The sequence below is a fragment of the Gorilla gorilla genome, chromosome 7, assembly GCF_029281585.2.
Source record: "Gorilla gorilla gorilla isolate KB3781 chromosome 7, NHGRI_mGorGor1-v2.1_pri, whole genome shotgun sequence".
NCBI lineage: Eukaryota > Metazoa > Chordata > Mammalia > Primates > Hominidae > Gorilla > Gorilla gorilla.
In genome coordinates, this window is record NC_073231.2 from 139,113,695 (window position 1) to 139,139,933 (window position 26,239).

At 46.2% G+C, this 26,239-nt stretch overlaps 1 protein-coding gene across 2 annotated transcripts in view; it reads right to left on the reverse strand.

The window, feature by feature from the left end:
• Nucleotides 1–9,368, reverse strand: part of NDRG1 (N-myc downstream regulated 1) — a 60,333-nt gene extending 50,965 nt beyond the window's left edge. The window contains exon 1 of one of the 2 annotated variants that reach the window (XM_004047554.5): nt 9,101–9,368. The gene's annotated coding sequence lies outside the window, so the exon portion shown is untranslated. The remainder of the gene's footprint in view (nt 1–9,100) is intronic. The other variant, XM_055349122.2, reaches the window with a different exon arrangement.
• Nucleotides 9,369–26,239: the final 16,871 nt, after the last annotated feature.

The following is a 26,239-nucleotide window of genomic DNA, read 5'->3' on the forward strand; positions in this document are numbered from 1 at the left end:
CTCACATTCACACACTTATACTCACACATACATACATTCTCACAAACACACTCATTCTCACACACTCACACTTTCTTACACACGGATACATTCTCACTTTCATGGACTCTCACATCCACAGTCATTTATACTCACATGCACTCACACGCACACGTGCACTCCCCACCACCTTCATTCACGGAGAAGGGGGCTGGGCCCAAGCGGCTGCCAGCTGTCCTGAGCTCACCCTGCTGGCTGCAGCACAGGGGCTGGAGTGGAACCAGATCCAATGTTCACACTCTTCCTTCACTCCACTCTCCCCAAAACACTTTTTCTGGGATTCAAAGTCACCACCCGAGAATCATGGAAGGACCCAGTTCTGACAGAAGCTGCTGTCTTCTGGTGTCTGTGATCTCCTTCTGCCAGCAGGAAATGGCAGGTGATACGTGACCTGGTTTGGCGGCTCGAGCTGGTACTTCTACTCCTGCTCCCTCCTCCCGGGCACCTGAGGCCCTCATGGCTTAGCAGGTGTGGCAGGTGGAGCCTGTCCCTGGGCTTGAGGTCCTTGCTGGACTCCAGTCCCTGCCCTCCCTCTGCCTCATGCAAAGTCCTAATCACAGAATGTTGGGACCCACTAGAAAGCATCAAAGAGGTCCTCCAGCAGGTGGGGTGGCAAGGCAGGGCCACACACAGCATGGCGGGGGAACCAGGACTGACTCGTAGCCCACCTGCCCACCTTTGGAGTGGCTTGGGACTGACAAACCGTGTCTCCATCTCCAAGGCCATCTTTGCTCCCCAAGAAGCACAGAAGAAACCCCTCCAGCAGGTCTCCTTCAGCTAAAACCCGGCTTAGCACCAAAAACAGGGCTCCAGGTCACAGCACCAGCTGCCAGCCTGTATCTTCACTTCTTTTCCCATCCACCTGCCTGGGAGGAATTCCGAGAAGACCAACGCCAGAGAAATGAAAGGTAGCCAGGAGCTGGGGGAAGGCTTGCAGGCCATGGTGTCACCATTTATTAGCTCTGTGATCCTGCATAATTTATCGAATCTCTTTTTAAAAATGTATTCTTCATCTTGTTTTTTAGAGAGACGGGGTCTTGCTATGTTGCCCAGACTGGTCTCAAACTCCTGGGTTCAAGTGATCCTCCTACTCCAGCCTCCTGAGTAGCTGAGATTACAGGCATATGCCACCACGCCTGGCTATCTAACCTCTTTGCCTCAGTTTGCTTGTCTGTCAATGGGCATGCTAACTCCTGCTCCCAATGATCAGCAGTGGGGCTTAAATTCAAGAATGGCATGGAGAACCTGGCAAACAGCTGCTTAATTCATCAGCATACTTTCCTTTCAGGGTTGCCTTGGAGATGCCAGGACATCTGTGAGGATGTGGCCTGGGTTTCAGTCCTAGAGTCCCAGCGAGGAGAGGGACACGTGGAAAATGCTCAGCAAATGCCACCAAGGTTTCTGATTATCAGGCCCAGTGCATCACCACTGGGGCCCTTCTCTCCACCAGCACTGTCTGTCAATGAGTAACGAGGGCCCAAGAGGGGCTACACAAATACCCTTCCAGTCCAGCAGACCCAGGAGAGTCAGAGGAGAGCTGGATCACAGGTTCCAGGCAAAGCCAAGGCCAGGATCTGCCCGAGGAAGAAAAGAACGTGACCCGTGACCCTGGGGCCTGGGAGGGCAGTGGGCAGAGGCATCTTCGGTAATCCGACACCACTTGAGAACTGTTCAACAGCCCCTGGGGGACTGAGGGGGACACACAGAGCCTGTGATTCCCAAAAACCTCAGTGGGGCAGCAGGAACGCTGGCCTAGGAATCAGGGCATGGGGACCCTGCCACTTTCCTATTCCGTGACTCTGAGCAAGTCACTTCCTCTCTGGGCCTTGGTTTCTCCATCTGTAAAGTAGGCACAGTGTACGTCTATGGAGATCACGCTGTCCACAACAAACTTACAGGCAAATGGAAACCCAGGCAGGAAGGTGCTTCACCAAGACAAAAGGGCCACAGGGTCTTACCAAGGCCCTGCCGGGCTCAGCTCTGGCCAGATTAGCCCCGCACCTTGGACCAAGGCCCCCACTTCTGCCAGCCTCAGACTCCTGTCTGTTAAGACTAGTGCCTTGCTCCAGCTCTGCCACCCATCTGCACACCCTCTTGAGCAAACTCTCCTGGGCCCCCCCACAACTCCCACAGGGTGGGGCTGAAGGGGTATCCAGCAGAGAAACATCCATGATCTGTTCTAGAAGTTCCAGGTTCCACCCACCAGGAAGAGCAGCCACAGGAAGGCAACAATGTAACCCTACACAGACACACCACAAAAACAGCACCAGGAACAGTATCTGTGGCACTAACTGGACTCTAAACCCGGTACTTCCTTTAAGCCTCACAGAAACCCTAGGAGGGAGGTGCCAGCATGTCACCATTTAACAGATGGGGAAACTGAGGCATCAAGAGGTTAAGATGTGTGCCCCAAGTCAGCAAGCATCAAGCTGGCTGCTTTAAGGTTAAAGCAACCTTAAAGGGAACGTTGACAATGATCTCACATTGCCCTAAATATATCCACAGCCCTCACCACCACCCGTGGCCCAGATACAACGTTGTAAGGTGGGCTGCACGTGACCGTGAGGCTTTCAGCGTGTGGAGGTCAGCTGGGACAGTCACATGCCTCTCCTCCACCCTGCAGTCACCACTGAGCCATCATGAGCAGGCTTGAGCTTTTGGCAAAACCGGCGTCTTGAACTTTTCTCCCTTCACAACACCCAGAAGGTTCTCTGTTTTCAGCTCCCCCCATAGTACCTTCCTAAGATGGCCAACTCAATGCTTTGGAAAAGCGTTCACTCAGCACACTGTTTCACTTGCTCCTCAAGGAGGCTGTCCCGGGAGAGGCTGGGTATTATACCCAGTTCACAAATGGGTAACCTGAGGCTCAAAAACAAACACAAAGGCCCACTTGACTTCCAAAGGCCACATGTCTAGATTCCTCCCTACTGAGGGAAAGGTGAAAAACTCACTGGTTTGTTGTGGGTGCAGGTGTGGCACTCACTCCCTCGGGGGAGGGCGGACAACAGTCCCCTGGAGGCCTTCAGTGAAGCAGATAAAGGGAGAGCAGGCGGGAATTGCTGACAAGGGTAGCATCGATTGTCACCAACAGCAACTGGCCCAGATTCCACCCTCCGTAACATGCCTGCTTTTAAGGCCACATGAAAGCCAGTGTTCTCTCCAGCACATTGTGCTCTTTATAGAACAGATTTTTAAAAGGAGGGAAAAAAATCAACGTGTGCTGTGGCTGTTTGCTGTAGCAACTTCCCCAGAAAATTGCCGAGAACAGCACCATTTCTGCCTGAACCTCAAGGAAAACCACCTTGAGACAGGCCCTGGATAGCCCTGCCTTACTGTGGATACAATCCTTTGTCATTTCTTTGCCAAAAGAGATTTTGAAGTCAAGCTACAAAGCAGTTCATGGGCTCTCTTGGTGTTTTCTGGCCCTTCGGAAACTCAAGGCCTTGGGGAGGGTGAGGAAGTTGGCAGTCTTCACGCACTGTCTTTCTTAACTAATCAACTCAGCAAACAATATGCGTGGATTCACTGGACCTTCAAGAAAGTTCCCTAGTTTAGAGGTTAGGGAAATGTATCAGAGCAATCAGAATCAAGGAAACAGTACAAATGTCACACAGAGAACAAAACCACACTAGGAACTCCTCGAGGGCCCCTGTACTTTGCAGTGGAGCCTGAAACCCAGGAGGCATCAGTGATGTCTGATATTCAAGGAATGAAAAAGGGATCACTAAGAAGGTGAACCCCACTGTCTCCCTCTCAGACAAGCCAAAGCCGCATTCACTCCCTGGGTGTGGGTCCAGAGGGGCTGGAGCTGAAACTGAACTGCTGTGTGTTCAACTTGAGCACAGCACCAGGGAGGTCAGCAAGAGTGTCCCAAACACAACAGCAGGAAGAGGGAGGTGTCAGGAATCTCGTCAGGGCCCACCTCTTTTCTGCAATACAACCGAGATCTTCCTGGAGATTCTCAGTGGAGTTTTGGCAGCACGAGTAATTTGTTTGGCAGACAGAAGACGATCGTCTGAGGGGACGAGGTGAATAACTGGAAGCCCAAAGGAGGACACTGGTCTCCTTAGAGGATTATTTTGTGAAATTGCAGGACAGGCATGAGCTGCGCTGGATGGTCTGAGATAATTTGTGGAAATCACACAAACGGAGCCAGTGTTAGCAGAGGACGAGGAAATGGCTTCCTCATACAGAACCCTTTGTCCCGAGATGGGATGCTAGCCACGCTAACAGGATCCTTCCCCAGAATGGTCTTGCAGTTTCCACCCTCTAGAATGGGCCTCCGATCTTGTCTATGCAAGATGGTCCAAGTTACTTCCTTAATCAATGGAGATGTCCTTTCCACCACCACTAACCCAACACCTGCTAAGGACAGGCTCTCAGGTTTCATGGGAGACATGGACAGGTCCCAGGAAGGACCCAACCCAGCCTCCCCTCCAGCAGAGGACAGCCAAGGAGGCCTTTCTGGAGAAAGGAGGAGAGTTCCATGATTAAAAAGGAGGAAGGAGAGGTGGTAAGCATTCCCAGCTGAGAGAGGCCATAGACCCACCTCCTAAATGGCCCTCTCACATCCATATTTGAAGAGGGTTACTTGGAATCTTCTTAGGTTCCGTGGGGGTGGGGCAGAGGGTGAAGGCAGGAGAACAGGGTGGAGACCCGGGCTCCCACCCACCTCTCTTCAAACAGAACTCCACACAGATTTAAAATGTATAGCTGCAGAAAGTCTCCCCACAGATTTAAAGAAAGGAAAGATTAAACTGCTGGGGAGGGCACTCAAGGCCCCCAGACTGTTAAGGAGCCTCACTTTCTACCAGCTCAGTTGCAAGAAAACCCGCTGGACTCAAAAGGTCAGAGATGGAGCCCAGGCAGGTAGGGCATAGGCAGGTCTGCAAACAATGTTAGGTGGGAAAGTCAAAGATCTGGGTCAAAGAGACCTGCTTATGGCCCCGATTGTGTAATCCATTCCCATTCTGTAGTGCTGGGGCTTACGCCCCACCCGAGGGAGCCCAGGTTTCTTTTCACATGGCCCCCACCCTGAGAACACGGCTCCAGGTTGGCACCTACTCATGGCCCTCTACCTCTGCAGCTGCCTTCCTGTGGGGCCTCAGTGTCCCCAGCCCTTCTGCCTACCTGCCTGGGCCAAGTTCTCAGCCAAGACCGCTATCTAGCCTGCCTCTGTCTCCAAGTTGAAAGATAAAAAGCAAGTGGACGCGCAGTACTTCCATCACACAGCCATCAAGAGAGAGAGGAACAACAGCCTGGGGTGGATCCAGCAAACCAAGCTCATTCTCAAAAGGTGGGCCCAGAGGGTGTGGGTGGCCTCCAAGTGCAATGTTGGAGTGTGGAAAGGGCTCAGGAGGCTCACCTTGGGCAGAACCCCACTCACGGGACTCTGGACAGAAGAGTCACCAGCCTGAGCCTCAATTTTCTGACCTGAGAGGTGGAAAGAATGTCTTCTATCTCAGTTAGCTGGTGTGATGCATTGAACCTCCAAGGCACTATAGCAAACAAGAGCTATTTACTGAGCACTTACTAATTCCCTGGCACTGTGGACACAGGGTGGCCTGAAGGTACAGCGGCATGTATGACTACACCTTCCTTTCTTCTCTCCCCTGTCATTCCAGAGCAGAGGTTCTCAACTCTGTCTGCCTGCAGGATACCCCATTCCCAGCCCAGCCAAAGGAGCTTTGAAACAATAGCATATCCCCTGATGGAGAGAGAATCACAGGAGACTGGGCCTGGAAATGTGCATTTCAGACAAGATTTTCATGACACTATTATGCAACCTACATAAGCTTAGCAAAAAGCAATACCTAGGTCAAGCATTTGCAGGCACTTTCACAGCCTTGGGTAGGTTTAGGACAAAGGGTCCCAGACTCTGCTTGCCAAGAAGACGCCTTGAGAATGTCTTCTGTGGGTGTTACTGACGGCAAACACCTACACGCTGTTTTCCACATGCTGAGTGCTGTTCTCAGGTTACACAGATTAATAGTTACACATTCTGATGACACCATGTCTGTTACTCTCATTTTACAGAAAAGCAAACTGAGGCATGGAGCTCCTGATTGCCTTTTCATTTGAGCCTGATTTCTTCAGGCGCCCCAACATGTTGTCATGGAAAAAAAACAAAGGCTCTGAAGTCCAACTGTCCGGGTTCAAAGTGTGGCTCTCCCACCTGAGCCATATGGTTACAGGCAAATCCTGAAACTCTCCTGGCCTCAGTTGCCTCATCCATTCAATGGAGCAATACAATCTAGGCAACGTTCTTGCGAGGATGAAGGCAGATGGAGGGAGACAGTGGCTGCTCTGGAGGGGGAGAGATGTCATGTCCCTCCCTGGCCTTCCTTCCAGGCTGAGTCAAACCTGAACCCTGCTTGAGTCTGAGATGCTGAGTCATCGTGCTTTCTCTCCCAGGACAATGCCTCTGAGTCACGTCTGGAGTGGGATTCTCTGGGGTTGGGTCCCAAGGAAGAACTGCAGCTTTGGGCCACCCGAAAAACACAATGCTATCTTTCTTTCAGGTCCATGTGGAGGCAAGTTCAGGCCAGCGGATTTCAACGTACCCCAGGGGGGCCCTCAGCTCAGTTGAGATCTGTCTTCTGTCATGGGGGGGCAGCCCCATTCAGTCAAAGGCCAACTCAGGGGGCTGCAGCCTCTAAGCCCCTGCTCTTCAGGCTGGCTTTGCTAATCTCTCAAGAACACCTGATTTACACTTAAAAAAAATCATTCCGCTCTGCCCCTTTGGCCTCAAAAGTTTCCTCACCAGAAATTCAGTGAAGATGCAATTTCCTTTCGCCCCTCCATAGCAGGCAGGCAAAATCCTGCCAGGAACCCTCTCCACTGCCTTCAGTCCCGCCCAGGAGCCTCTCACAAAGCTGAGCTCCAGCTCAGTTCAGCCTGGGCACATCCCTCCCCATCCCTGCGCCTCATTTTGCATCTGTAAAATGGAAAGAAGTTGGACTAGGTAGGTCCTGTGTGAGTTTTTTATTCCATTCCAAATGATCAAACTTTGTTGCTTCAAAAGAACTTCCTCACAAGAGACCCAAACAGACACTCCAGGATCCCTCAAAAGCAAAACCCAACACCTCCACCCATGCACAGTCTATTACCTCGCCCGAAACTCAACCTGCTGGTTCACAGGAGAATGGGGCAGAAGACCCAGAGCCATCCACTTCATCCCATGTGCGTATTTCAAATCCTCCCACCTGCCAGGCGCTGGGCCAGGGGCCAGGTTACAGGGCAGGGCAGGCAAATCCTCCTCCTTGCCCAGATGCAGTGGGAGACACGGTCCCACAAAGCTAAGAAGTCACAGGTCAAGGGAACACCCAGTTTTCCATCCACACCAAAACCCTCTCTCTCCCTTACACCTTCCTTCATCCCCGACATTGTGCCACCCCAGCCTGGGGCTGGCTCTGCCGCCACACACACCACACAGAACCGGTCTGCGTCTCCAGCCGTGTGTCTTCCCGACCAGAAGGCAGCCCTTCCAAGACAGGCGCTGGGGTTTGCCCCCTCTGTACCTTGCTTATTTCAATCACATTTGTGAAACTCAATAAGGACGCCAGAATTTCTCAACAGGAAGAGTCTAGACTGAAAAATTCGCCTTGAAACTGCATTTCTGCAGCAAGAACAGGGGGTTTGTATTTAGATATGTTCATTTGAGGCAGCTTAGGAGAAGGTCCCGTGCAGCTGATGGGTATTATTATAAGGATGTCTACCACCCTCCTGCCTGGCCACTGGCTGACTTCTGAATCTTAGGTATTTCCCAGTAGCTTAAAGAAACCAAACAAACTGAAGTGCCCCCAGCGTCCGTGAGGAAGGGGTGTTCTTGGATGGGCATAAGATAACCAAGGGCCCTGCCTCCCCCACCCACTGCCAGGCATCTCCCACTTCCAAGCCACAGAGGCGTGCTGTTCAGGGCCCCCAGGGACAGCAGGGACAACAGGCGGGGGGTATGGGGGAGGGGTGGGTAAGGAACCGACCCACTAAATCCCAGCTCCAGCTACTAATTTGACAGAGGCGTGACAGCGTGTTTCCCCCAGAACCAGCCGCATTCCCCAAGCCCAGCCCGAATCTCCTCTCCAGGCTGAATCAGAGACCGCGGCGAATCCCCCAAGAACGTCGAAGTAATTCCAGCTGTTTTCCCCCGTGGAGGGCAGGAGCAGCCAGCACCGGAGGCAGGGGAGGGGAGGAAAGCGGGGGAGGGTGGGCGGAGGCGAAAATGACGCCACTCCTAGCTGCAGCCAGCTCAAGGGGCCGCCAAATGTCCGCGAGACCCCTCTCGCCCAGGCCACTTCTCCCACGCCACCGATGCGCCAATCCCGGGTTCCTCCGGGGGCGCACCCTGCCCAGCGGCGCTCGCAGACACTTGCTCCGGCTCGCGTGTTGCACTGTGACACACCCTGGACCCTCCCCCCACACACACGCTTACACTCACACTCACATGCACACCGCCCTGTGTGTGCTACGGGACTGAAGCGCCACCAGCCTCTCGGATCCACACCCGTTCCCGACCCAGTCTGCAAGCCAGACACACCCACGCCCCCCTCTCCAGCCTCCTTGCCAGCGCCACTCACCTCTACCAACCCCTCATCTACACACTCCCGCGCAATCTCTCCGTTCCCAGACACAGACACACACACACACATACACACACACACTCACCTAGTCCCTTCTGCACCCACGTCCAGCGCGCACCCCTGCCAGCGGCGCCAGCTGGGATTCGGAGAGGACGCCAGGAAACGCTATCCTGGTATTTTTTCGGACCGTCTCATCGCCCCCTTCCCGACCTCCAGAACCCCAATCCCCAGCTAGGGGGGAGATGAATGGGACCCTGTCTTTTTTTCCTCCCTTTCCGTAATTGAACCCCCCACTTCAGCGGTGTCTGCACCCAAAGCCCCCTAGCGCCCGCGCCCCGGGGTGACCGCGCACTTGCAGCTCCGGGGCGCTTACTCCTGGAGTCCGCGGGGCTACAAAGGGCTGTCCTGGCGCTCCAGCGGCACCGCACGGGCGGCCCCTTTCTGCTCCGCGTCGCGCCTGGGAGAAGAAGGCGCGGGCTTACCTAACGCGAGGGAGAAAGGAAAGGACGGTGCCGAGGCTGGCGGCCCAGCGCCCCGCGGAAGCCGAAGGCGGATGGTGAGCTGACGAGCTTCTGCACCAGCTGGGAGCCAGGCGAGGTTTGTTTACGTCCGGGCGGAGGGCGACTTTATAGGCGCCGCGGCCCCGCCCCCGCGCCTCGCCCCTCCCAGACCCTCGCAGTCCCAGCACGCAGCCGGGACACACCCCTTCCCCGCTCCCTGCTCCCTCCTCCCGGGCGCGCCGGGCCGGGCTGGGCTCCGGCTTCGCGCGGCGGGCGCCCACTGGAGCCGCCGCCTGTTGCGCAAGCCGTCGTAGGGGCGCGGCCGGGAGGGGCATCGGGGCCCGGGTTGTGGGTCGGCTCTGCAGTCCCCTCCGAGTCCAGGGCCTCGGCCTGTGCAGCGGGCGCGTGTGCCCTGCCCGGAGGAGGCGTTTGTGTGCTTGTGCGTGTTCATGTGCGCGCTCGTGCGTGTGCATGTGGACTTCCTTGTGTCTCCGTATGGGCGGAGGTCCCCCATCTCTGCCTCAGAGTTTCTTCTAAGAGTCTCGTTGCGCCACGCCCTGAGCGACTCCCTTCACTTCCTGTAGGTCTCACCAGCTCGGCTCTCCAGCCGGATTCAGCTGCCTGCCCAGCAGCCGCCTTCCCTTTCGCCCTACAGGCTCCCTCCGATTCTCACCCTTCCTTGTCGCCAAAGCTCTCGCTGAAATCCTCGCTCCCGTTTAATCTCGTCCATCTTGCCCACCGCCGCCCAGCGCTTCCCCTTCCCCTCATCTTCCCAGTTCTAAGCACACTCACTGGACCTTGCCCACTGGGCTCTTCTCTCCTGCCCCACAAGCCCAGATGAGAGGATTCTCACCCCTTCCTATTCTGATTTCCTGAACTTTCATGACTCACCCTTTCCAACCTTAGCACTGTCCTGCTCTGCTGCTCTGTTTGTGCGTAACTATTGGCCTGCATGTTCCCATCTGGCCAAAGAAACCAGCAATTCTCAACCCCTACTGCATATGAGAAGTCCCAGAGGAGCCGCCAAATTAAAAAATAAATAAATAGATAGATAATAAAAAGAGAGAGATGGACTCCAGAACAGTTTAATCAGAATCTCAGGGGGTGCAAACCAACTGGGCATTGGGGTTTTTACAAAGCTACCCAGGAGGCTCCTAACGTGCAGCCAGGTTGAGAAGCACTGCATGGAGGAACATGATTTTATGAATAAAGGAAGTCTGACTCACAGCTGGCACCGTCATTGTCCTCAGGCCACCTGCCCAGCGTTGAATTTGCCACTGAGCCCAGGACCAGACCCAGGGCAAGCTCAGGTGACCCTCCCTGCGCCTCCACAGACACACGCGCGCACGCACAGCACTTCCTGCTGAATTGTAAACCTCTTTTCTGTGCCAACCCATGCTGTCCCCAAGGCAGGGGCCATGACTTTCCCCTCTGTATCCCCTCTGATTGTTAGGGCCAGTTTTGGAGAAGGGTTTTCTGGAACAAAAGAAATATGGAGAGGGGCAAACAGCACCTCTAGGACCCAGGACATCTGTGTTTCAGGCCTGTCTTTGACACTCTCGATCACAAATCAACAAATCTGGGCTTCAGAATTCTCACTGGCAAAGGGAGAGGATTAGACTCAATGATCTTTCAGAACCTATCTAGTGCTAAAACTCTGTTATTCTATTACAAATGACCAGTGTGAAGAACAGAGTTCCAGTGTCATGGGTTTTGCTGCTAGAAGAGTTTGGCTAAACTACAAAGTTTGGCTATTAGCTATGAAGTTTGGCTAAACTACAAAGTTGGCTACATTCAAGAATGCCTTGAATGTAGGACCACATTCCCCCACCCTAGAAAATTTAACATCTAGAATTAATGAGTGAATGAATGACCACTGGGCAGTCTTCCATTCTTTATGGATTTGATCTAGTTCAACTGCGGCATTCCCAGTGAGGGAAAATTTTTCTTATTTCAAATAAAATGTTGTGTCCAGGTAGAGTGGCTTACACCTGTAATCCCAGCACTTTGGGAGGCCAATGCAGAAGCCTCTCTTGAGTCCAGGAGTTTGAGACCAGCCTTCACAACATAGTGATGTCCCATCTCTACAAAAAATGTAAACAGTCAGTGCAATTGCACCCACATTCAGCTCCGTGAGCTTCTGCCACCTCAGCTGGCTGCAGTGGGGGATGTGGAGGTGCATGCAGCTCCTGGTGGCAAGTACCTGTAGTCCCAGCTACTTCAGAGGCAGAGGTGGGAGGATTGCTTGAGCCCAGGAGTTCCAGACAAGGCTGAGCAACATAATGAGACATCATCTCTACAAGAAAATAAAAAATCAGGTGGGCTTAGTGGCATGCAGCTGTAGTTCCAGCTACTTGGGAGGCTAAGGCAGGAGCCTTGCCTCCCTAGGCCCTGAAACTTATTTATTCTGTCATTCCACAAATGACAGAATTGAGCTGCTCTTATGAGCTGGGTCCTGTACTCCACCACTGGGAAAGGACTGAAAAGGCAAAAACATTTTCTACAGGTGCATAGCATGGTACAGCCCCAAGACGCAGTTTCTCCATCCATACAGCATGGTTGAGATGAACTCATTCATTCCCTAACTATATTAAGGACCTACTATGCCCAGGCACCATTCTAGACCCTGGGGACATGATCATGAACAACAACAACAACAAAAGTGCATCTCTGGGAGCCATCCTGCTGTCTAAAGACCCTCCCAGATCAAGCAGCCTGTGTGCCTGTTATCCTTTAGCCAGCTTACACATACCCATTTTCCCATAGGCTCCCCATTGCGGCGATTTATTGAGTGAGCACCTTTGGTTTTTTACCTGCTAAAGATACAAGAGTGTCAAGTTCAAAAGTGCGGAGTGTCAAGATAGGGAATGTCAAGTTCAAAGGCACAGGGAAGGCGGCCCATTTCTTCAGTAACAAATGGAACTCCTAGTGCGTGGAATTAGAAGGGCATTTTGCCAGGGGAGGCCCTTGCCTATCTCTTTGAGGAGGTCCTCAGGACAGAATGCGAAGAGCAGCCCAGATTTGCAGCTTGAAACCCCTAGGAGGTTGCCTGGCAGGAGGCTGGGCTTGTGTGGGAAGCCTAACCTTCTGGAAGACCATTAGCATTGAATAGGTCAGAAGACAGAGGAAGGAGAGTGGAGCCAAGAGAAAAGAGCAGAGAGGGGAGGCAAGAATTTGAGCAATGGAACACAATTTTCCAAGTGATGGCATTCTAAAATCAGAGTCCACATCACCTTGGAGAAGGCCTGAGGAAGACACCATTTGGATTCCACACTCCCCTCCCTCAGCCCAACACAGCCAATTTTCCTTCCCTGTTGAAAAGGATGTTTCCTTCCGCTGAGCACCAGATGAAGTAGTTTTCTTAGCTAAGTGTCACGCTGCAGGAGAAAGACTGTCTTTAGTACAGGCCTGGATGCACATAAAGCATAGAGGATGCCCACCCTATACAGAGGCCCCTCACTGGGACCTGGGAGCTGCATGCACCTCCACATCCCCCACCGCAGCCAGCTGAGGTGGCAGAAGCTCACGGAGCTGAATGTGGGTGCAATTGCACTGACTGTTTACATTATTCCTCTTTCTCGCTGGTCAGCAGTAGAATCAGATTTGCTTAGTAAATGCACACGCGCTGCAAATCCGTCACAGGACGAGACTGGATTTTCTGGACTAATGTCCACTGGAAATTTCTACTTAACAACAACTTAGATTTTATACTAGAATATTCTAACCAAATGTTCCAAAAATGACCATAGGAATCACCTATTCCCAACTGTCTTTCTTAAAACTCATGGGTACTCGGGGTTGGGAGAGACCAAAATGCAGCAGGGATTCATGGAGAAGAACCCAGTGGTCTGTGGCCCCCAACTCCAACTTCACCACTTATGAGCTGTAGTACCTGGGGCAAATTACTCCACCTCCCTGTGCGTGGAGGAAACGAGTGAGAGAAACCATCAGAACTTTCAATCACAATTTATGGGTCTACTGCTGCAGACCATCATCTTTTCTGTCTGTCAAAATGAAAAAGTGTCCGTAAAAGTGAGTGTCTTCCCACCTCCAGTCCTGGGCTCCCTCGGGACCCCCTCTCTCCTCCAGCATCCAGCTCTCCCTTTCTTCCGGATCAAACTAATCAACAAGTAAATATTCACTGCAATCAATGACCCACCCTAAACCAATCCCCTCTGATTCCCAAGTCCCCCATTCGTGTACTGCAGCCCAGTTCCTCTCACCCCTTCCTCCCTAAACTTTCCAAAACAAGCATCTGTACCCAAAGGCCCACCTCATCTCCTCTTCCTTTTGCTTTGTAGTGATTATCAAGTTTTTCTTGAACCTGGTCAAATAAGTCTTCAAAACTTGTTAGGAAAAACAACAGCCTTTGTCTCCCCACTTTTCCACTTCCCTATCCCCAGAAGTCACCACTGTCTGCTCTTGGAGAATTATTTCTATCTTATCTTTGCCACTTGCAGACTCTATGCTCTTGGGCAAGTTATTTCATTTCCTGCCTCTGCCTCCTCATGTATAAGATACACATAACAATATAGGGTCATTGTGATAAATATATGTGTTAATATATGTAAAGTGCCTAGAACAGTCCCTGGCACATAGAAAGCTCTCATTAAAGTGTTCACCCTCATCCTTACTGTCATCATCACCATCATCATCATCATCATCATCATCATCTTGTCTCATCCCTCTTGGCATCTTGCACACCTGACCGTAGAGAAGTTCAGTAAATATTGGTTGAAGAACTGAGCAAATGCAGATGTTTCTCTTTGAATTCATCCCATCTTATTCGGTCTTACTGCTTGGACTCTGTTAGGAGGGAAAAGGGGACCCTACCTGCTTCATGATCCCAGGTGGAGGGACCGCCATCTGGGATTTTTACTTAAGTAAAAGTAAATTATCCCAGTTATCTGCAAGCATGCCTGGCCTGTAATATCATGTTGTGAGCAATGAAAATTAAAAAAAAAAAAAAACCATGAAAGGAAAACAATTCCAAATGAGGGTGAAGGGTAGGCTATGTTCAGGATGTGTAATAAATCCTTTACTTTGAACATAAATGAAGAGTTGTGCAATGTTTGGCCCTTAGAAAATCAGTTTCTCCTCACTCCTTGCTTGCATGAGTTTCCTAGGACTGTCATAACAAATCACCATAAACTGGGTGGCTTGCAACAGCAGCCATGTATTCTCCCACCATTCTGGAGGCTAGAAATAAAAACTCCAGATGTGGACAGGGACCTGCTGCCTCTGAAGTCTCAGGGAAAAATCCTACCTTGCCCCTTCCTGGCTCCTGGTAGTTACTGGCAGTCCCTGCTGCTCCTTAGCTTATACATGCATCACTTCAATCTCGGCCTCTGTCAGCACATTCCTTCCTCTCTCGTCTCTCTGTGACCTCTCATCTTAACCTACCTAATTATATTCTGCAAACACCCTGTTTCCAAATACGGTAATTTTTGTTTGTTTGTTTTTTTAGAGATGGAATCTTGCTATCTTACTCAGGCTGGCCTCCAACTCCTGGGCTCAAGAGATCTTGCAATCTCAGCCTCCCAAGTAGCTGATACTACAGACATGCACCACCACACCAGGCTCTTTTGAAGTTTTGCATGGACGTGAATTTTTGGAGAGAAACTGTTCAACCCCATACATGGCTAATATGGATTTAGCAAGTATTTGTTCCATATTTGCTGAGAGATGTACTCAAGGGGCTGCTCAGAGCAGCCATGACAACACTGCAGTCGTAGGATCCCCCAGCAGCCCCCTTTTGTTCTCTGTCCCTCCCATGCACTTGATCACATGGCCGGTTCCATTGTCATCTTGATCCATCTAAATCATAGGTTCTGCCTCATTAGGCCTTTCATTGCTCCTGTTGCCTGCCGAGTTCACTACGCCATCCGTGGTGTGGCAATAGGGATATTCCTCGGTGAGCCCAAGCTTGTGTCTGCCTCCCCACATTCTCCTCCAGCCAGTCACTCACTGCTTTTCCTGAAAATACTCATCTTCACCTACATCTCTGAACTTTTGACTAAGCTGCTTTCTCCTCCTAGAGAGCCTTGCCACCCTCTTCACCTATGGTGACTTCACTCATTCACTCTTTCTGGAAACACAGCAGGGTTGATCACCACCCATTTCCGTTCCCCTTCTTCCTGCCCCTCCTTCCTTGAAGTCAGGCATGTCAGGGTGACTTGCACCGTCGATGGATGATGAGTGGAAGTGACCTGTGTCACTGTTGGGTGGGAACTTTTGTAACCACTGTGTGACTCAGCTGCTCTTCTGACTCTTGCCACTGTAACTAGCCAAACACCAAATGGTGGAGGCTCCATTCCCTGGGGCTTGGAGGAAGGAAACACGACGCAGAGCCTGCAACTGACCTAAAATGGACATGTAACGTGGCAGTTGCTAAGGCAGGAATGTGTGTGTCCCCACTGCCCCACAGATTCACATATTGAAAGCCAACCCTCAATGTGATGGTGTTAGCAGGTGGGGCTTCTGGAAGGATATCAGGTCATGAGCGTGAAGCCCTCCTGGATGGGACCAGTGCTCTTATCAAAGAAACCCCAGAGAGATGCTTTTACCCTTCTGCCTTGTGAGATTATAGTCAAAAGATGACTGTCTATGAGGAACAGGCCCTCACCAGGCACCAGGGCCTTGATCTGGGACTTCCCAGCCTTCAGAACCATGAGAAATAAATTTCTGCTGTTTATAAGCTACTCTGGTTATAATATTTTGTAACAGTAGACAGGAAAGAAAGAAAACCTGTTTCCATCTGTGGCTAAGATTATGAGGGAGGTTGTTACTGCAGCTTAACATGGCCCATCCTGACTGATCCCCATCCTCCAGGGCCCATGCAAACTGCCAGCTCCCCCAGCTAACCTCTCATTCTCCTGCAATGAAATTCTTTTTTAAAAATTCAGTACACATTTGTTGAGAATTCATATCCCACCAGGCACTGTGTGAGATACTAAGAATAAACAGATAAGCAACAAAAAAAGCATATTCCCTACCCTCATGACAGCCACATCAGACCAAAAAAATGGCATAATTATATAATTGCGATTGTTGCAAGTGAAGACTATATAACCCAAGAATCTCACCTACTCTGGAAAGTCAGGAAAAGCCCGCATGGATGAGCATGACCTTAACACCTTCAGATCTCCTGAGTATTGTGTATTTTTATTTTTATTAGTTAGAACTCTTTAATGCAGCCGGGCGTGGTGGCTGACATCTATAATTCCAGCACTTTGGAAGGCCGAGGCAGGCAGGTCACTTGAGGTCAGGAGTTCGAGACCAGCCTGGCCAACATGGCAAAACCCCGTCTCTACAAAAAGTACAAAACTGGCTGGGCTTGGTGGCGCATGCCTGTAATCCCAGCTACTCGGGAGGGTGAAGCAAGAGAATTGCTTGAACCCAGGAGGCGGAGGTTGCAGTGAGCCAAGATGGCACCACTGCACTCCAGCCTGGGTGACAGAGTGAGACTCCATCTCAAAAAAAAAAAAAAAAAAAAAGAGAAAAAAAGAACTCGTTAATGTATACCTGGCATCAATATAATCTTGAATGTCTTCAGCAATAAAGCGGGGCAGGGAGTAGTTATGGGCTCATGCAGCAGTAAGGTCCAGAGGAGAGGCGGGTTCAGCGTGGAAGATCCAGGGCTCTGTCTCTAGATCTCAGCATCACCCAGGTTAGTCTTATTTGGTTTTGGCTTTGTTCTCTGACAGGTTCTTTCTAGATTAAATCACAAGGCTGTCAGGTTGTATTAGGTCAATTAATTAGGGACCTCATCTCTGAGGAAAGTAGATCCCTGAAAATTTTTCCCCATTTTTGGAGAGGTTTGGGGGAGCTTTGATACGCCTTCTTATATGCGTGGCAGCCACTTGTTCTGAAATTGCTGGCCCTTCACACTCTACTCATGTTTTTTGCCTCCCCTGATCATCTGCCTCCACCACCATCACCACCAACTGCACCTTCCAGTCAAACTGCCTGCCTGCCTCATTCCATCAGGCCAGCCAACTTCATGTCTTTGTGCCTTTGCTGTTGCCTCTGCAGGGTGGAACTCGTTGTTGGGGGGCAATGGCTCCTCTATCTTGGAAACACAATACCTTACATAGGATGGATGAGACTGAAGTGATCTTTGTTAACTAAAGGGAAGGAAAGGAGTGAGAGGAGGGAAGAAGAAGAGAGAGAGAGATGGAAAGAAGGAAGGAAGGGAGCAGAGGAAGAAAGAAGGAAAAGAGAGGGTTGAAGAGAGGAAGGGAGAGAAGGGGAGGGAAGGAGAAAGTGAGAAGGAAGGGAGGGAGGAAGGAAGGAAGGAAGGGAGATAGATTTCAGTCTAATATACAGACAATTGGCTTAAAACTACCCTCATTCATCCAGGATTAGAATACAGGATGGTTCTTTGGCATTTTCTAAGCTTTAACCTGCCTCCAAGGCTGCATTTACCTTATTAAGAGAGGGGCTCAATGACTTTCTGAGAGAGAATGATTGTAGAGAGAATGATTGTCTTTACTGGGAGAAAAGTTAGATTTAGCCTCACTGGATCTCCCACCTGGCTCTTGACTGATGAGTCCCTGCCGCCATCACCTGGGATCTGGCTTAAGCATTGCAAAAGGACTTTGTAGCAATCATTCAACTTATTCCCTAACCTGATTGTGGGATAATGACACCTGACTTTGCATTTTTTGTACATAATTAAATTTCAAGTAGGACATACCTTTGCTGGACCTGGAGGTACATTCCATCTTGGTCAATAAATTATCCTGCTCAATGTGATTAGAATTAGAAATGCAAGTGTAAGCCTTTTATTTGTTCATTTGTAATGCTTTCTGAAGCTAAAGTCTAAATGGCTCTTAGATTCATTCCTGACGTGTAGCCTACTAACCCACAACTCAGCAACAGCACTGATTCTGTGGGAGCCTGTTGCTCCCACTTTCTGGAAAGAGACTGAAACGTCTACCCCATCCAGGCATCCCAGCAATGTGTAATTTTGGCTCCCACCAGGACAAGATGCAAGAAGAGAGGGGAAATTCACCCCAATTCTAGGCAACACAGGGGAGACTATTCACCCTGTGTGCTGCAAAAAATCAGACATATGCACAGGGAATGACAGGCTGCAGCACAGAAGAGCTGATGTTATCTTCAAATTACAAGACAGACCAAAGCACAGCTGCCCTGTTGTTAAGCAAAAAGGAGAGGAGAAACCAATGGGCTTTTGTGAAAATTGTCAGAATCAAAATGGGGTCAATTGTGTTAAAAAAAAAATTTGAAAATGGAGTGAGGGAAGGCCATAAGGACAAGCAAGGTGCTCATGCAAAAATGCCAGATAATAAAAAGTATCACAAAAGACTACAAATAATAAAAAGTATCACAAAAGACTACAAAAAGCACAACCTTACACAAAGGCCATTGCAACCTTACACACACACAAAAATACCTCTGCAAGGGTATCCTCCCAGTAAGTCCCTGCCCAGCCTTGGACTGATGCCATCCTTGTTATTAATTCTTGTAGCCAAGGATAATTACCAAAAACAATTATGTGGCCCTCCTCATTTTTCCTTTAAAAGTCTTTGGCTTTTTTTTTAACCTCCCTAAATATGAATATAGTTTAGTATTACCCATGTATTCCCATTGCAATGTTCATTCTCAGAGAAATATTATTTTCTTTAAGAGATTCTCCCTCTCTATTATTTAGGATAACGTAACTGGTGTCAGAAGTGGGATTTGAAGCCCGATAATCTTTGGAGAAAGTGTGTGATTCTTGGAACTGGTGTGCAGTCAGCACATCTGAGTCCTTTGAGCTCTTTTCTTCCACAGCTCACCTTTTCATCCCTGGTGAGCATTCTCTTAGGCCAAGACTCCATTTTTTTTGGTAAAAGCTCTTTGACTTTATTTGAGACCTGATTTGGGCAAAGCCAACTCAAATAAAAGACCTTACATTCCTCCTGGGAAAATAAGACTTTTTTTGTTTTTTTCTGACAAGTCCCTTCTAGTACAAAGTGATCTTGTCTTTCTGATGGGTATACTTTTCTGGTTTCTATGGAACTTATGTTCTGTTAGTGAGGCATGCCTTTACTGGTGCATTCACTATTGATTCCTTCTGCATACCTGGTTTAATATTTTGCTTGATCTGCATGCCTGGCTTAAAATTTTTGTAAACACTTTGATTTTGGTTTATTTTAGTTTGGCTATGCATGTCTATATATAATTTGGATTATTTTCCCCCATGCTTGTTTCTGAGCATTTTCTGAGAACAAAAATAAACATTCTAAATGGTGGATGTGAGATGACCAACTAAAAGCCTCTGGGGAGCTTGCCATCATCTAAAACACTGGTCTAAACTCTTGACATTCCCTGACAGGATTTATAGGATTTACTCTGCTCTCAAGAGAATAAGAAATGAAATGGGATTCTCAAATATTAAGGCATGCCAGTTTTCTGGGACTCCATCCAGCTACATGGCTTTTCCTCATGCGCATTTTTAAATCAGTGGCCCTCCTAGGAATCATCAGAACTCCCCAAGCTTGTTTTCCTTGGTACCAAATTTTAAAACTGCAACTATAAGGTCAAAATAAAATGCCAGCACGTAAAAGCTCTTAATTTATCTATCTCTCTTTATTTTCTTTTTTTTACCTCCTCTCCCATTGCTTTAAATCTGCTCTCTTTTTCACTGTTATTAAGATAATCTACTGTTGTTAATTTCAAAAACTCTAAAAGGTTTTTCTTAGGGCGCTTCAGCCAAGACTTTAAAAGCGAGAGAGTGCTTTCAAATTACAACAGCTCCATGATAACCAACAACCTAACCTTGCACACCTAAGAGCCATCCCTTTTGGAAATGCAAATTTAGGTTTACTGCGCTATAATCACTTAGTGTGATGGAACAGTTAATTAAAAGATTGATAGTCTAAAAGAGAAAGAACAAGACAGCGTGTTTATAAAAGTTATGTTCTCAGATCAAACAGGTCAAAGTCTTGAGATCAGAACAATAATATAAGGTTTCCCTATCCAGCATAAAAGTTTTGCTTTGTCTGCCACACATACACCAGCAAAAGCCAAGGAAAAAACCCCGAAACTATAAACATCTTTTTCTAAAATGTTCCCTGCCCACATCAACTAATCAAGCAAACCAGACCTATAAACAAAAAGATAAATGTGTTGCTAAAATTCAAGGCCACCTGGATATTTTCCCCTTGTACAATTTAGCCAGTCATAACTAAAATATAAACATTTAAATATTTAAACCCTGAACTCATTTAAGCTAAAAAAAAATGATAAAAAGAGGTTTTTAAAAATCAAACTGCAATGAAAACCTCTTTACTCGAAGCTTTGGTACACAGCCTTCATGAGATTACCTACTGAGTAAAGTAAAATGTAGCCAGAAAAACAGGTTCCAGTTTATCAGAAATATCATTTGGATCCAACTGTCCTTGCATAAATCAGTGAATTTATATTGCTATGTTTTACTGGTAGAGAATCTGCTTTTGTGTATGTATTTATGTTGTCTGTCTGTTTTCATTTTGTTTGTATATTTTTCTACCAAAATATATTAAAAAGCCTTAATTAATTAATTGACTTAAAAGGAAACCTTAAGTACTTAAATCAAGTATTTCATCAAAAATATACTAACTCGGTTTTAAGTTCATAAAACTTAGATAAATCTTTGGTAAATAAAATAATTTAAAAATGGTTGGTAAAATAAAAATAGAAATGTCTTCAGAATTGCCAACATATGTTTTTCCCTGGGTTTGGTGATCAGATCATTTTATATTTGTCTTTGCTAGATGCTTTAACATGTCAGGCAAGGTTTAACACTAAGGTCATAAAACGATAAACCCAGCCTAAAAAGAGAATGATCTTTGTTTATGTAACTCTTTGGTAATTAAAACTAATTTAATATTATTGATTTAATGAAAACAGCTATAGTTTTGAAGTTATCCACAAAATGCTCAAATATTTAACTTTAAGGTCCTTACTTGGGTGATAAACACCTGATTTATTCACAGGCTATAAAAATGGTTAACAAAATAATAGCTTACGATAATGACTAGCCTTGTCTAATATCTCAGTTTTCATAAATAATCTAAGTATAATTGTGAAAAATAAATAAATTAGGTAAACGTAAATGGCACAAATGTTTATGAACTCTTCATAGTTTCAAAAAATCTTTTTGGTAACTTTAAATCTCAAAATTATATTAAATTAAGAAATAAATACTCATTAAGCATCTGGGTCATTTTCAAATAAGATCAAATACTAAAACATACATTGCTAAACATAAATATATTTGTTCCTGGCTTTTTAAATTTTATAAAAAGACCAAATAAATGTATGTCTATTAATACTCCTTGAAAATTATGTTATGGAGAAATATGTTTCTAATGTTATAAAATGATTCTCATCTATAAAATATTGATATGTGACAGAAAGTTCAAACTTTCTTACTTCCTATGTTTCACTAAAATTTAAGGTTACTAAGAGTTAAAATTCTCTTTTTTTTTTTTTGAGACGGAGTCTCGCTCTGTCTCCCAGGCTGGAGTGCAGCGGCGCGATCTCTGCTCACTGCGAACTCCACCTCCTTGGTTCCTGCCATTCTCCTGCCTCAGCCTCCCGAGTAGCTGGGACTACAGGCGCCCGCCACTGCACCTGGCTAATTTTTTTGTATTTTTCAGTACAGACGGGGTTTCACCGTGTTAGCCAGGATGGTCTCGATCTCCTGACCTTGTGATCCACCTGCCTCGGCCTCCCAAAGTGCTGGGATTACAGGCGTGAGCCACCGTGCCCGGCCAAGAGTTAAAATTCTATTAATTTATATATATTACTGTATACAAAGTATACCAAAAAAGTAAAATATCTTTTAAATGAGAAAAATAATAAGAAGGACATAAAACATGTTCTTTATTGAAAAAAACCTTTTTTCTAATTCATAAATTATTTAAAGATTATTTCAAAGTATGAATTTAAAAAGAAAATCAAACCAAGACATAAGGAAGCTAATAAGTAACACAGAGAGAGAGGTTAAAAAAAAAAACTGTTACAGATACAAAAATGTATTTTTGGTAAGAAAAATTAAAAAGAAAAAAGGAATTTTCAAAACAATAATTTAAAAATTTGTTCTATGGTAAAATGAGTGGCTATTTATAAAAGAAAAGTGAAACAAAACTAAAGACTTAAGCCTGTTGTCAAAGATCTGCACAGGTCATGAAGATTCCTAAAGGATAAATTTATTTTTAAAAATGTGTGTGTAATCCTCATGTTCTCACTTATAAGTGGGAGTTGAACAATGAGAACACATGGACACCGGGAGAGGAACATCACACTCTGGGGCCTGTTCCTGGATGAGGGCAAGGGGAGGGAGAGCATTAGGACAAATACCTAATGTATCTGGGGCTTAAAACCTAGATGACAGGTTGATAGGTGCAGCAAACCACCAGGGCACATGTATACCTATGTAACAAACCTGCACATTCTGCACATGTATCCCAGAACTTAAAGTAAAATAAAAATAAATAAATAAAAAAACTTGTGTTTAATCAAGTTGAGTAAAAGAAAATTATTTATAAGTCTTTCTAAAGATTGAGACATACACACACACACAGATACAAGTTTTCTATGTTATAACTACAAAGTTTTCTTACAATATTGATCTTCTATAGTAATATTTACAAGAAGTTACAAGTTTTGACTTTAAATTCTGAAAATTTTCAGCCATCATCTGAACCACAGCTTTTATTTGTTTTATTGTCTCCATTTAATGTCCCTGGTTTCAGGCTAACAATACTGTCGTCTTCACTTAAAAAGGCAATTTCATTTCTAGAGGTAGAGTGTTTTTCTATAAACTTTTCAATTCAATTTTGCTGTATCTCGCAACACAGAATTTACAGGTCATATACATCATTGCCTTTTGTTCTTCCTTTTTCTCCCCTTAAACAGATTCTCTTTGCTTGGCTGGGGTGATAATGCTCTCTTTCAACCTTTTTTGTCTGCCCCAGTAACTTTTTCCTCTGGTCCTGACTGTTGGCATGGCCCAGTGTGAAAATGTTTGTCTTAAAGGCCTAAAAAAGCAATATTTTCTTCCAGTATAACTTGGTTCTGTACTGTTGACTTTTCTTGGTATGTTTTGATTGTGCCATTTAGCAGGAAATTTTACACACTTTTACTTTTTTTAAGAGCCATGTACTCCTCTGCTTAAAGCAGTAGTTTTCTTGTTTACTTCTTCTATGATATGGTGTAAACGTTAACCTTAGACACATACTTTTCTTGTGTCTGATTAAAGTTAAGTACCTTTTCACCAGGTTTAACTTCCAGATTATCTAAGCAGGCTTTCCCTAATGCAAAACGATCCCACTGTACGTTTTTTCTTTACCTTTTGGTAACTGGCCTATAAAATAAAGAATTTATAATTTCCTGTGCTTCATGTTGCTTTTATTAGTTTTTCTGATTACTTTAAAAAACTAAGCTTTATAAGGGTTATGGTTTCTTTTTAATATCCAGGTAACTTTCTGTATTGCTTTTGAAGTCTTTGATTGTCACTCTGGTTAAATAAATGACTACTATTTCCGTGACCTGTTAACTTGTTTGATCAAATGTTTTGAAACTTTCGACTTCTCTGACAGGGTTTTCCAGGACCAAGTTCTAAATTAAGTCATTTTGACCTAAAATTAACTTTGAGATTTTCCAGTTGGGGCCCTGGAGAATCTGAAAGGATATATCTCTCAGTTTGTAGAGATATTAAATAATTAGGTTTATTTTGTAGATTGCATTGGAAGAAACATTGCCAAATGATAAGTGATGCTAGATTTTCTTTTAATTACATATATGGGTATGTTATTGATATAAATGTTCTAAAATTATAGAAAACTCTTAAAAATATTTTATCAGACTTGATTCTGGTTATTATGCTGTATACCACAAAATAACCAAATTTCCTTGTCAATTTCTGGTTCTGATAAACTTTCATCAGGTTTTTAACCATGGTTATTCTAAGTTTTTGTATCTACAGTTATTATTTAAAATAGTTCTCTAAAGGCATCTGCAATCAGATTCATGAAAAAAACCTCTAATGAGTACATTTAAATACAGGCTTCTAAAAACTTAAAGATCAATGGATTAAATAAAAATTTTTTAAATTATGGTTTTTAAAAAAACCTGATAAATTCATGAAACTGCTAACTAAGATCAAGTACAACAAAATTAATTACATGAAACTAACTGAACTAATGAAAAAAGTATGGTTTTTACGGCCTCTGTTGACCAGGCTGGACTGCAGTGGCGTGATCTCACTGCAACCTCTGCCTCCCAGGTTTAAGCGATTCTCTCCTTCCTCAGCCTCCCGAGTAGCTGGGATTAAAGGCACCCACCACCATGCCTGGCTAATTTTTGTATTTTTAGTAGAGTTGGGATTTCACCATGTTGGCCAGGCTAGTCTCGAACTCCTGGCCTCAAGTGATCCGCATGCCTTGGCCTCCCAAAGTGCTGGGATTACAGGAGTGAGCCACCACACCCGACCACAATGCTGATTCTTTATTTAAATGTTTTGCCTTCCAGATTTAAGAAGACTTTCTGTCTTAAACTACCTATAATTTATAGCAGGCTGGGCACAGTGGCTCACGCCTGTAATCCCAGAACTTTGGGAGGCCAAGGTTGGCCAATTGCTTGAGACCAGGAGTTTGTTGGAGACCAGCCCAGGAAACATGTGGAAGCCCCATCTCTACAGAAAATACAAAAATTAGCCGAGCATACTGACAATTGCCTGTAATACTAGCTACTCTGGGACTGAGGCAAGAGGATCCCTTGAGCCTGGGGGTTTGAGGCTTCAGTGAGCCTCAAACAGTGATCATACCACTGCACTCTAGCCTGGGCAACAGAGAGAGACTCTGTCTCAAAATAAACAAACAACAAACAAATAAATAAATAAAAGAGTATAAAGCAATTTAGTAAAGTATATCTTTGTAAACAAAAGAGAACATTTACCTTTTCTCTGCACACTTGATTCTTCCAAAATTTGAAAACTATTCATAAGTCTTCTCATTCTTTATGAAAATATAGCCGTTTATGTAAGTTCAGTAAGATTCAGCTCTTTTTATAACAAGATACAATTGAAAATACTGGTTAAATTAACAATGTTTGACTAAAATATCATATTTATATTGTTTATAGGTACTACAGGTCGAAATCTGCCCGGGTTTGGCTTCCTAGGGACAAAAAGATTTTTTTTTTTGAGTTGAGACAGAGTCTCGCTCTGCTGCCCAGGCTGGAGTGCAGTGGCGAAATCTCTGCTCACTGCGACCTCCACCTCCCGGGTTCCAGTGATTCTCCTGCCTCAGCCTCCTGAGTAACTGGGACTACAGGTGTGTGCCACCACACCCAGCTAATTTTTGTATTTTTTTAGTAGAGAAGGGGTGTCATCATGTTGGCCAGGCTGGTCTCAAATTCCTGAACTCAGGTGATCCAACTGCCTCAGCCTCCCAAACTTCTGGGATTACGGGCATGACCCACTGTGCCCAGCCCTCAAAAGGTTTTTAAATCTGAGAATAATATGTGGTCAAATCACTATTCTCACAGACAACATTTGCTAAAACGAAGGTTATCTAAAAAACAAATGTCTTACTCTGATTGATAAAAATCAGGATGTCTATAGAGAAAAAAAGTTTGACTCTAAAGAAAAACCTAAGCCGGGCACCGTGGCTCACGCCTGTAATCCCACCACTTTGGGAGGCTGAGGCGGGCGGATCACCTGAGGTCAAAAGTTCGAGACCAGCCTGACCAACATGGAGGAACTCTGTCTCTACTAAAAATACAAAATTAGCCGGGTGTGGTGGTGCATTCCTGTACTCCCAGCTACTCGGGAGGCTGAGGCAGGAGAATCTCTCGAACCCTGGAGGTGGAGGTTGTGGTGAGCCGAGATCATGCCATTGCACTCTAGCCTGGGCAACAAGAGTGAAACTTTGTCTCAAAAAAAAAAAAGAAAAGAAAAAGAAAAAGCTATGATACACCTATTGGTAGATTGCAGCCCTGTACATGGTTTCCACATTCTCATTTACCTGTAGAGTGGACGTAGATCCTGAATTTTCTTGATTGCCTCCAATATTCAGCCACAACTCTCCAATAAGAACAAAAATTGCTCTGTTCTTAAAGTCCTGA